A 12283-nucleotide genomic window follows, 5' to 3' on the forward strand; every position below is an offset into this window, starting at 1 on the left:
AATCTTCTTTTCGGTTACTTTACTATCAAGTACATATACAAAGTAAGCTTCGCAACAATTTCTCACATACTTCTGAGCTAACATTGAGGATATCACTATCGGTAATCCATTCAGATCGTTAGATTCAATTCGAATAACCTCATCATTCTAACACCGCAAATCAATAGTCTTTCGTTTACAGTTTACAACAGCATCGTGCACGGTTAACCAATCCATACCCAGAATTATATCAAACTCGTCGAATGGTAATAGCATCAAATCAGCCGAAAAACATGAATCTCGAATCATCAACGGACAATTTTTACAAACTTTGTCAACTAGAACACAACGGCCAAAAGGGTTCGATACTCTAATCACAAACTCAGTAGACTCAATAGGCAGAGTCTTATTGAATACTAAAGTTTTGCATACATATGAATGAGTCGACCCGGGATCAATCAATGCAATTACACTAGTATCATAAAGAGTAAATGTACCAATAATAACATCTGGAGATGAAGCCTCCTCTCGTGCGCGTATAGCATAGGCTCTGGCAGGTGCAAGTGCCTCAGATCTGACTACTGTATCTGTAGTCCCTCGCTGACTGCCACTCACATTACTCGTATGTCTGGGTGGTCTACCTCGCCCTGGCGTACTATTCTATCTCGCACTCTGTATTGTATTCTGCTCGGCTAACATCGGACACTTGCGGATGAAATGATCCATCAATCCACATTTGAAACAAGACCGGTAACGTGGTTTACAGTCTCCGGGAAGTCGTTTACCACACTGCCTGCACTCAGGCCTATTTGGCTGAACATTGTCAACACTAGAAATAGAAGTAGCTCGTGAACTCATTGGAGGTCGGTCTCGATCACGTCTGGAGAAGCCCGCAGTAGCCTTAGATCGACTAGAATCATCCCCAAATTTCTTCGATGCTAACTGAAAGGTCTTACTCGATGATCTCTTGCGAAAATCTCTAGCTTCGAAATCAATTTTTTTCTCTTTCCTGAGCTCTTCGGCTTTGCAGGCTCGTTCAACAAGTACTACGAATTCTTTTATTTCAAGTATGCCCACAAGCAGTTTAATATCTTCGTTTAGCCCATCTTCGAATCTTTTACACATAATTGCTTCAGTCGAAACACACTCTCAAGCATAACGGCTAAGTCTCACGAACTGCCGCTCATTTTCTGTGACGGTCATATGACCCTGTTTCAACTCGAGGAATTCTTTACGTTTCTGGTCGATAAATCTCTGGTTGATATATTTCCTACGAAACTTGGTTTGAAAGAATTCCCAAGTAACTCGCTCTTTCGAAACAACCGAAACCAGTGTACTCCACCAGTGATATGCAGCATCTCGTAGCAATGATACAACACATTTTATACACTCATCAGGTGTACAGGATAATTCATCAAACATACGGATAGTATTGTCGAGCCAAAATTCAGCCCGCTCAGCATCATCATCGACTGTGGCTTTAAACTCTGTAGCCCCGTATTTTCTATTTTTATCTACAGGGGGTTTATGTAATCTCATCGGATCAATAATCTGAGGTGGATTAGTCAGGGGTAGAGGTTGTTGTGCAGCCGAATTTGTTCGGATATACTGAGTAAACCAATCGTTCATAATTTGGTAAAAGGCTTATTTAACCTCACCCTCTTGGGTACTCAAAGTCAGTCGAGAATCAACCGGTGTTGTCTCTTGCACGGGAGTAGGCGCTATACTTTCGACATCATCCGCTACAGCTCGATCGGGATCGGGATCAATTTACTATATAAAAACACATTTCAAAGTCAAGAATCATCACACTATCACAGTAGAAAATATATGGCATGTATAGCTAGACTCAAACATGCTACGTTAGTCCGAGAATCGACTAAACCGTAGCTCTGAAACTAATCAAATGTAACACCCCCGAACTCGTGTCCATCGCCAGATTAGAGTTAGGAGACATTACCGATTAAAATCCAACTCAGAATTGTCTTTCATTTTATAATTTATTTATAAATTAGACTAACTCAATCACGAAATTTCATTTCATATATATATTATTATTATTTTAATTACATTCAAATAGCATTCATTCACTAGTTCGATAAGTCATCTCATATATATATAAATATATATTAGCACATAACCAATTAAAATCAAACATGCATCATTAATCAAATTACATGTACCAACCATGTTTCAAAATTCAACCATATCTTTATTATTTATCTAATCAAATTTGATATCATTCAAATTCTTAAAACATTTTCAAGCATATATGATTATATATCATAAACCAAGTATATATCAAAACATCTATTTGTACACATTTATTTCATTTCAATTTACTAACTATACTACATATTACAACATAGGTTGGCAGCATATATATAAACCAAATTGGACAACATTTTTACACCAAAATTGGACAGCATATATACACCAAATTGGACAGCATTTATACATCAAAATTGGACAACATTTATACATCAAAATTGGACAGCATATATACACCAAATTAGACAACATTTATACACCAAAATTGGACAGCATTTATACACCAATTTGGGCAGCATATATATATATATCAAATTGGACAGCATTTTTACATCAAAATTGGACTGCATATAGACACCAAATTAGGCAGCATTTATACATCAAAATTGAATCGCATTTATACACTAAAATTGGACAGCATTTATACATCAATTTGGGCAGCATATATATATCAAATTGGACAACATTTTTACACCAAAATTGGACTGCATATAGACACCAAATTAGGTAGCATTTATACATCAAAATTGGACAGCATTTATACACTAAAATTGTACAGGATTTATACATCAATTTGGGCAGCATATATATATATATATTAAATTGGACAGCATTTTTACACCAAAATTGGACTGCATATAGACACAAAATTAGGCAGCATTTATACATCAAAATTTGACATGAATCGAATCATAACAATCCACATTTGTAAATCCTACCACAAATATATATATCATGAAGCATAATTTTTCCAACATGAACATATACCATGACCGAACATAAAGAAAACATAAACATCATTTCTAGCCATTTTCGCATGGCTTTATATTTACAATTTCAAAATCAACCAAGACAAGTACTAGCCTATACATGCCATATGTTCAAAATTTAGAACTTTCAAAATACCGAGATAGAGGTCGATAGTGTGACGGACTTCCTTAACAATCCCTGAGCTCGTAACGAACTTTCAAAATCTATAAAACAAAGAACAAACTTACATACATTAAGCTCTTACAGCTTAATAAGTCATAAGCAATTAAATAATTTAAATAACATTTATAATATAATTTAGCTAAGACGCATCAAGCAACTCTTAATTACATATACATTTAGCATAGTAGCGAATTCATATAGTATCACAAAAATATATTAGCAATTAAAAATCACTTTGCAGAATACACATATTCACATAAACACACACAACTTACTTTCTATATCAGAAATACATCATTTGGCTGAATATGAGCGCTTATATAAATACATATTATTCTCTATATACCAAATATAATTTATATCACCATTTCAAATACTAAGCTTACCTTATTTTCATTAACAATGAATTTCACACTTACCTAACCCTTTTAGCTCAATTTCACATTCCACCACAACTAAAAAAAATGTCCGATGAACCAATCAGAACTAATTAGGATGCTTGAATAATCATATTTATTGTACAATGCCAACGTCCCACACGTAGTCTTACATGCAATCATGGAACGATGCCACTGTCCCACACAGGGTCTTATTCGTAATTACAAATCGATGCCACTGCCCCACACAGGGTCTTACTCGAAAACACCTATCGAATTTCCTTTGGTTCGTACAAGACTTTCAGACGTCCTAATTTGATCGAATCAAATTAGAATATAATATTTCTATTCATAATCATATTAGGCTATCACAATTATAAATTCATAGAATTCAAATCAGCATATTTAGTTTACATACAATCAAAATTAATAGTGTTTATTTGCCTATAGACTTACCTCGAACGAAAACGAACGGACGGAATCGACTATTCTACCACTTTCGACTTTCCCCGATCTAATTCCGATTTCTTTGGTTCTTGATCTAAACATGTTCAAATTAAGCATATTTAAACACCATTCTATTCAATTTAGCCTAAAAATACATAAATGGGAAAATTACAATTTTACCTCTAATATTTCACACTTTTTACAATTTAATCCTTTTTGCTCCAAACACAAAATACACAAAATTTAACTACACTCCCAATGGCCGAATATTCTTAGTGTCCATACAAGTCCATATTTTTCATTTATTTAGCATTTTAGTCCCTTAAAAAATTTATTTTCACAATTTAACCCTAATTACTCAATTTCATCAAATATTCAAAACAATACATGTTAATCTAACAATTATATTTCATATTTCAACTACTAGCATCATAAAGCTCAAGCATTCATCAATGACACATTTCAAAATTATTCACAATTCACAAAATTAAGACATGGGTTTTGAAGAACACGAAGCAACGATCTCAAAAACGTAAAAATTATCAAAAAAAACAAACAAAACATTACTTGAATCTGAGCTTCCAAGTGACCGAATGTACCTAGGCTTTTCTATTTCTTTGTCTTTGAATTTCGGAAATTACAAGAATAACTATGACTTTCTTTTAGTTAAATTTTAACATATAATAATTTATTAACCTTTTACTAAAATAACCTTTAAAAAATAAACAAACAAAACATATAAATTAAGGTCACTTTTGACCATTACCATCCACTATCCTTTAAGGACCTCATATTAAAAAGCCACAATCAAATAAACACTTTACACTTTAATAAGCAAATTTCACATTTTATGCAATTAGATACTTTTGTCAAATTTAACACACAAACAACAAAATTAATTCACGAAATTTTTACAACATAAAATTTATATATAATAAACACGAAAAATAATATTAAAATATTTTTCAGACTCAGATTTGTGGTTCTGAAACCACTGTTTCGATTAGAGTCAAAACCGGGATGTTACACAACGTCCCAGATGTGGTCTTACACGATAACACATAACGGAATCTAATATCATGACATATGTATTCTAGCTATTCCTAAGGTTCGTAGGAGACTTTCGAACATCGTAACTCGATCGAATCAACCTCGTAAACATAGCTCCCAATGCTTACAAACATTCGACCAACACTTTTATATATTCATAAAATTCAATTCAACATATAAAGTTCACATATATTCAAAATTAATAGCATTTATTTGCTTATAAACTTACCTCGAATATCGACGGACGGAAATAAATGACTATTCGATTATTTTTGTTTTCCCCTGATCCAAATCTGATTTCTTTAGTTCTTGATCTAAACATATTCAAATTAAACTCATTCAAACATAATTTCATTCAATTTAATCCAAAAACACATAAATGGGAAAATTACCATTTTGCCCCTGACATTGAACACTTTTTACAATTTAGTCCAAATTGCACAAAACACAAAACATGTAAAATTTGCACACATCATGCTTAGGTCGAATGTTACCCATGCTCATACAAGTCCATACATTTCATTTATTTCACATTTTAGTCCCTCAATTTATTATTTTTACAATTTAGCCCTAATTACTCAAATTCATCAAAAATTCCAATACAAAACATATTAATCCAAAACATATCTTTCATAATTCATCAACTAACATAAAAAACTCATAAACTCATCCATGGAAAAACTCAAAATATTCATCAAATTCAAAAATTACAACATAGGCTTTTTAGATTTCAAAGCAACGATCTCAAAAACGTAAAAATTATCAAAAACTGAGCAAAAACGAACCTTGAATTAAGCTTGATAGTAGCCGAAACCTAAAAAGCCATGGATGATTTTCTTTCTTTGATATATTCGACCAACAAAGATGATAATGGCTTTAATTTATGTTTTTGTTTTATTTAGTTATCATATAATTATTCATTTCCATTTTTAACATTTATAATTTTATTCCATTTCCTCTAACTCATGTCCAAAAGTGTCCATGCATAAATTAAATGATCTAATTGCATCATAAATACCTCATGCTATAAAGACAACAACAATTCGACCCTTACATATTTAACTATCAACTTTTTCATCTTACACGATTAAGCCTTTTTATTAAATCGGCACTCAAATGACAAAATTAAAACACAAAAATTTCATGGATATAAATTGACACAGTATAAACACAGATAATAATGTTTAAATATTTTTCTGGCTCAGATCTGTGGTCTCGAAATCACTGTTCCGATTAGGGTCGAAACCGGACTGTTACAATTCTAGTTGAAACTCACATAGCTAAACAAGCTGTTGTAAATACAGAGTTTGAATGGAGATGCATTGAAGAACAAGTATCTACTTCAACAAGTAGTTGCCCGCTCGATAATTGTTAGTATATTTAAAGTTGGTATAAGCTTTCATAATTACTTTCCCTTCTGATTAGAATTCATTACTAATTCCCCTGAAGTTAAAAAGCAGCAAGACAACAAGTTTCTGACAAAAGGTTGTTCTGGTCTAAGCTAATAAAGGACGCAATATTGTCAGCTTGGCTATTGAATTTACTTCTTCAACACAGACTAGAAAAATCGAGTTGTGTAGGATTCAAACAACTTAAAGTGCCTTACTGGTCTACTTTTTCCCGACTATCGTCATGTCAAAGAGGGTTTTGCAACAAACAAAGCAGCTTCTCTTTGATTGTGTTAGGGAGTTGGTGGAAAATAACCATGAGAAGGAACAGAAAGGGAAAAGATTTAAAGGATCTGGTGAGGAGATGTTAGATGTGAAAATATGAAGGGAAGGGGAAACGATATGGAGATGAATCCGACATTAAGCAATTGTTAAAGCTGGATATAATTAATTCAACCTAAGAATAGAAGAATGGTTTTGAATCCCAAAAGAGGGATATAGGGTAGTAATTGGAAATGTCGTTGTAGAGGAGATTACAAGTGAAGTTTGGGATTTGACCGTGTTTGTTTAAAAATGAATATGACATTTCTTTTCTAGTTCTGTTACTAATTCACTTTGAGAAGTTTTAGTATGATCATGAAATCATTACAAACATGTATATAGGGTTAGACATTGCTCAATACTAGTTGGATATTTGGTGTATAGATGTTTAAATGTAACTGTTGGGTTTGTATGGTGTATAGATATTTGATATTATATATATAAATGAGAATAATTATTGTTTTTGGATCAATATTTGTAATTTTGGTAACTATGATTCCATGAGATTATATTTTGTCTTTCATATTAGACATGTAGTGAGATAATGTAGTAGATTTGTAAAAAGAAATTGTGTCAAATTTGATAGTTGAAATCACCCACGTCAAAAGTTAAGTGTGTGTGGGATGAGAGGGTAGCATTTATCGGGGGACTGGTCTGCATAGATTCTCCTTACAAAATGTCAAAAGTACATCCTTCCGCAATAGATTAAAATATAAATTTTTATTTTTATTGTATTGTATTGAATAATAATTATATTAAAATATGATTAAATTATTTATTTTTATTAAATTATATTTAATAATAATTCTATTAAAATTTAATAACAATAATCATCTATCTACAAAATTCTACTAACGTTATTTTGATAATTAAAATTTTTTTCTTATGCTATTACAACATTTTTTCCATACAACTAAACAACTGAATTACTAATTACAATTCTATTCCGTTTAAACTCTATTCTATTCTTTCCAACCAAACGTGTTCTTAAGAAATAGTCTAATGGGTAGTCATAATCAAGTTGGTGAATGAATTGACCTGATCAACTTAAAAAATTCTCTTTTATGTATGACTCAAATTTACAAGTAAATTTAATTAATTGCTAACTTATCTTAAACCTTCCTTCAAATTAAAAAATGAAGATAACATTCTTTCAAATCATACATTTATCCGATATGTTTCACATAATTTAGTTTTATTTACTATTTGGCCCTTAAACTATTGCCAATTTTTATATTGATACTTAATCTTTTCTTTATCCTATTTTGATACTGAATTATAACTTTATTACACTTTTAGGCCCTCACCATTGACAATGTTAAAAAAATCAAACCAATTAAAACATACCATATGTTCTTATGATCGCTGATGTGTCCATTGACCGATGACGGGGTCATTGACCAAATATTAACTAAATTAAAATATTTTTAAAAATATTAAAAATTATTAAAAATTGTAAAAAATTAAATTATACAAAAATTAATAAAATTTGAAAAGAATTAAAAATTGTAAAAATAATTAAAAACTACTAAAATTTGTATAATTATTAAAATTGTAAAACATTATTAAAAATATTTTAAATGGTTAAAATCATTAAAATGTAAATAATTAATAATAACTTGTAAAAAATATTTTAAAAATAAATTAAAGAAAAAGGAAAAAATTCTCAAACCAATTGGATATGGATACTAAAACATGGTACATAAATCAACAAATTAAATACATAATTAAGAATAATATATATATTGCAAATAAATCAACAAATGTTATACAAAAATTTCAAATCAACCACTAAAATCATAGCAAAAATTTAGTAATAAAATAATATTTTCCTTCAAATTAAATTATCATAACAAATTATTTAAATACTTTATATATATATGATTACCTTATATAAACTACAATTTTCTTAAATTAAAATCAATAATTAATTGAGAGTACGATTTGCTTTTACTTTGGGAACTAATGCCATGAGAAAGTAATCAATTTTCAGTAAGTGATTTCGTCTACGGTCAGTATTTCAAACTGATAATCTTCAACGAATCAATACATTTACTACTTTTATTTGCTTCCTCAATAACCTTGTAGTCTAATTATGGTTCATATTTTCTTACATTTAAATGAAAATAGAAAAATCTAGATTTGTAAATAGTGTTTAGTGAAAGGCACTCAGAATGAAAAGGACTTCAAAATTTTTAGAATTTCAAAGATAAATAATATCTCAATCTTTATGTTGAAAATATCCTCATCGTGCCAAATAAATGAAAAAAAAAAAAAGAAGAGAAAATTCCAGTCTCATAAAAATGAGACTTTCTTTCTTGTTACCACAAATTTCGTGAAAGAAAAAGGATGGAAAGGAAACCTGAAACCATCAGAAACATTGGATTGATGCATCAATCAGAGACTTTTAAGGTGTCTCTCAGACGACCGTCGTGAGAAATTTTCATCCAATCTCATCATCTGATTTCTTTACTTATTTTTTTTCAAACTGAATCGCTTTCGCAGAAATGAAGAAGTAACCTAAATGGAGTGTCGAAAGAACAAATAGGAAATCAATAAATCGGCAGCGGCGATCTTGTGGGTGACTGGCTTACCTATCTACCAAATATATAGAGATGGTTGATCCTAGGGTTAACTTGTTAAGTTGCTTGGGGGTTGGGCTTAACAAAAAGAGAACAAAAAATGTAATGGATTTTCTATAGGAAACAAGCCCATAAGTGGAGAATGAATCGGTTACATTTAAATTTTAAAATTATATTGAAATTAAATATGGGTTTTTAGTAACTACTTATTTTCAAAATTCAAATTTAAATATTAACGTATTTTAAAATTGGAAAATAAAAATTTTAGTATTTTTAAAATTAATTTAATTCATTTTTAATATTCAAATATATATATATATATTCCAGAATTATAACTAAAATAATTAATCAAGAAAAGATATTTTGATGATATTAACATTACTTTTAACAACAAAAAAAGGCAAAATTCGTTTATAGAAATACAAAATCCACTTTGTGGTACGATGAAGGGCTAACTGACTTATTTTGAAGGATTTGTATATGTATTAGTTTGTTATCTCTACTTTGTAAATGAGATTATTAATTGTATTTATTAATAAAAATATAATTAATAATTTTATATAATTTTTCAATATCTATCGTATGATTAAACTCCTAAAATCTAAATTATTATTAAAGTCTCAACTTTAATCAAATTGTAATCAATATTTCTAAAGGAAATAATGTTGTTGTTAAATTAAGATAATATAATAAATTTTTACAAAGGTTTAATTTTGAAATAAGTTTAAAAGCAGCAATACATTCGAAAAAAAGTTAACAATTCAAAAACTGGTTACAAATATTATTCTTGTGATTTTTTGAATTTTAAATAGATTTGGGTTAGATCAGCTGTCTAAGCCTGAAGCCCCATTCAAAAAGTGAGAGGGTTTGAACAAAAAAAAAAGATTTGTTTAAAAAAATGGGGCAGGCCTCAGGCAAGATTTTTTCGGCTCGAGCCAACCCAAATTTGGAAAAAAAAAGTCTGCTACAATTTGTTGTTTACTGTTATTATATTTCTTTTTTGTTGTTGTTATGTTATTATTTTGATACCATTTCGTTATTATTTTATTGTTATCGTTTGAATATTGTATAACTCTTGTTTTATTGTTAATTTTGCTATTATTTTAGAGGCATTCACTTGTTAAGTTGTAACCATGTTAGTTTTATTTAAGTATAAATACTTTTTTATATGTATTTTCTATTTGTTGGTGTGAGAGAATGTTTCTTATTTTGATCAAAGTTTATTTTGGTTTTTCTTATCCCAATTAAACTTTAATTAATCTAGAGTTGTTGTAGTCATATGTGCTACAAACTTCAGCCTATAAATAGGTCTCGGTTACTCTAGATTTTATACAACAAAAATTATTTAGGTTGAGAGAATTTTGTTCTTTGTTTCGAAGAGTTTTTCTTGTGGAGCTTTGGGTTTTCTTTTAATTCTCTCCAAATTTTGTACTGTCATTTATTATAGTGAAATCTCCTTTTGCCCGTGATTTTTTATTCTCTTTTGAGGAGTTTTTCCACGTAAAATTTGTGTGTTCAATCTTTTCGATTATTATTTTATTCACTTTATTATTTGTTTAATCGAGTTTATCCCTTACAAACTGGTATCAAAGCTAGTTTGATTTTCACAAACAACTCGTACAAAGATGGCAGCGTCAAGGTTCGATATTGAAAAGTTCGACAAAATTGCAAATTTCAGTTTGTGTTGTAAGTTCGGATGATGGCAATACTAGTTTAGAATGGTCTGAAAAAGATCGTTACAAGGAAGAAGCCCTAGATATGGATCAACCAAAATGGGAAGTGCTCGATGAAAAGGTTCTATCCACTACTTAATTATGTCTCACGAATAATGTGTTACAGGGGCTTCTAATGGAGAAAACAATGTTTGTATTATAGAGGAAACTAAAAGCCTTATATATGATGAAATCTCTGGCCAATAGATTAGTATTAAAACAACGTCTCTACACATTCAGAATGACTGAATGTGAGTCTATTAGAACTCATATTAAAGAGTTTATTACCCTTCTTAATGACTTAAAGAATCTTGAAGTAGAGATTAGTGACGAGGATAAAGTTATGTTGTTGTTATGCTATTTACCCTATTCTTATAAAACTTTTAGGGAATTTTGATTTATGAGAGAGATTGTCTCTTATTTGAGGATGTGAAGGGGAATCTTCTGAGTAAGGATAAACTCGATAATGAGTTAGGCCCAAATAAAAAATTAAACAACAAGCCTCAGTTCTAGTTGTAAGAGGTAGACAAAAACCTGGAAAGACAAATCGAAACAAGTCTAAAGTAAGGTTCAAATTCGAAAATTGTGACAAATATTGTGGTTATTGTAAAAAGGTGGGACACGTCAAGGCAGAATGTTGGAAACTTCAAAATAAAATCAAAAGGGATGCTAAAAATGACGAGAAAGATAAGCAGAAATTTGAAATTGATGATGTTAGTGTAGCCGAGGACCGAGGTAATTATTTGTTGTTGGTGTTAACGAGTGAAATCTCTCATCTTACTTCCGAATGGATCTTAGATTCAGAGTACTCCTGTCACATGTGTCCGAATAGGGAATGATTCTCCATGTACAGTTCAGTTGAAGATGGACTAATGTTGATGGGAATAACTCTCCATGTAAAAAATTCAGAATTGGAACAGTACAAATTAAGATGCACAACGAAATTATTCGAACACTATCAGATGTCAAGTATGTTCCTAATTTAAAGAAAAATCTTATCTCATTTAGAATTTTGGGTTCTAACCGTTGTAGGATAGTCATTGAGTCACATGGCTTAAAAGTTTCTCGTGGGATTCTTGTTGTGATGAGAGGACAAAAAAAGGGCAGCCTATACGTTCTGCAAGGGTCAACGATTACTAGTGCGACTGCGATTAACAAAGAAAAGCTAAAATCGCCACCACGTCGCAACAAGAATCAACTTGACGTCGCGACGACACGACGTG

At 30.5% G+C, this 12283-nt stretch overlaps 1 long non-coding RNA gene and 1 other non-coding gene across 2 annotated transcripts; both read right to left on the minus strand.

Annotated features, from left to right (window-relative positions):
• Positions 1-3056: 3056 nt before the first annotated feature.
• On the minus strand, positions 3057-5461 carry LOC105784407 (uncharacterized). The gene is made up of 3 exons (XR_001130497.2): positions 5287-5461; positions 4017-4101; positions 3057-3224 (listed from the first exon to the last, which is right to left on the minus strand). It is a non-coding gene; the product is annotated as an uncharacterized LOC105784407 (long non-coding RNA).
• A 3671-nt stretch (positions 5462-9132) lies between these two features.
• LOC128033338 (small nucleolar RNA Z161/Z228) lies at positions 9133-9233 on the minus strand. Its single transcript, XR_008189528.1, has one exon. It is a non-coding gene; the product is annotated as a small nucleolar RNA Z161/Z228 (small nucleolar RNA).
• Between the last annotated feature and the right edge of the window lie 3050 nt (positions 9234-12283).

This window comes from Gossypium raimondii, chromosome 1 (genome assembly GCF_025698545.1).
Source record: "Gossypium raimondii isolate GPD5lz chromosome 1, ASM2569854v1, whole genome shotgun sequence".
NCBI classification, from domain to species: Eukaryota; Viridiplantae; Streptophyta; class Magnoliopsida; order Malvales; family Malvaceae; genus Gossypium; species Gossypium raimondii.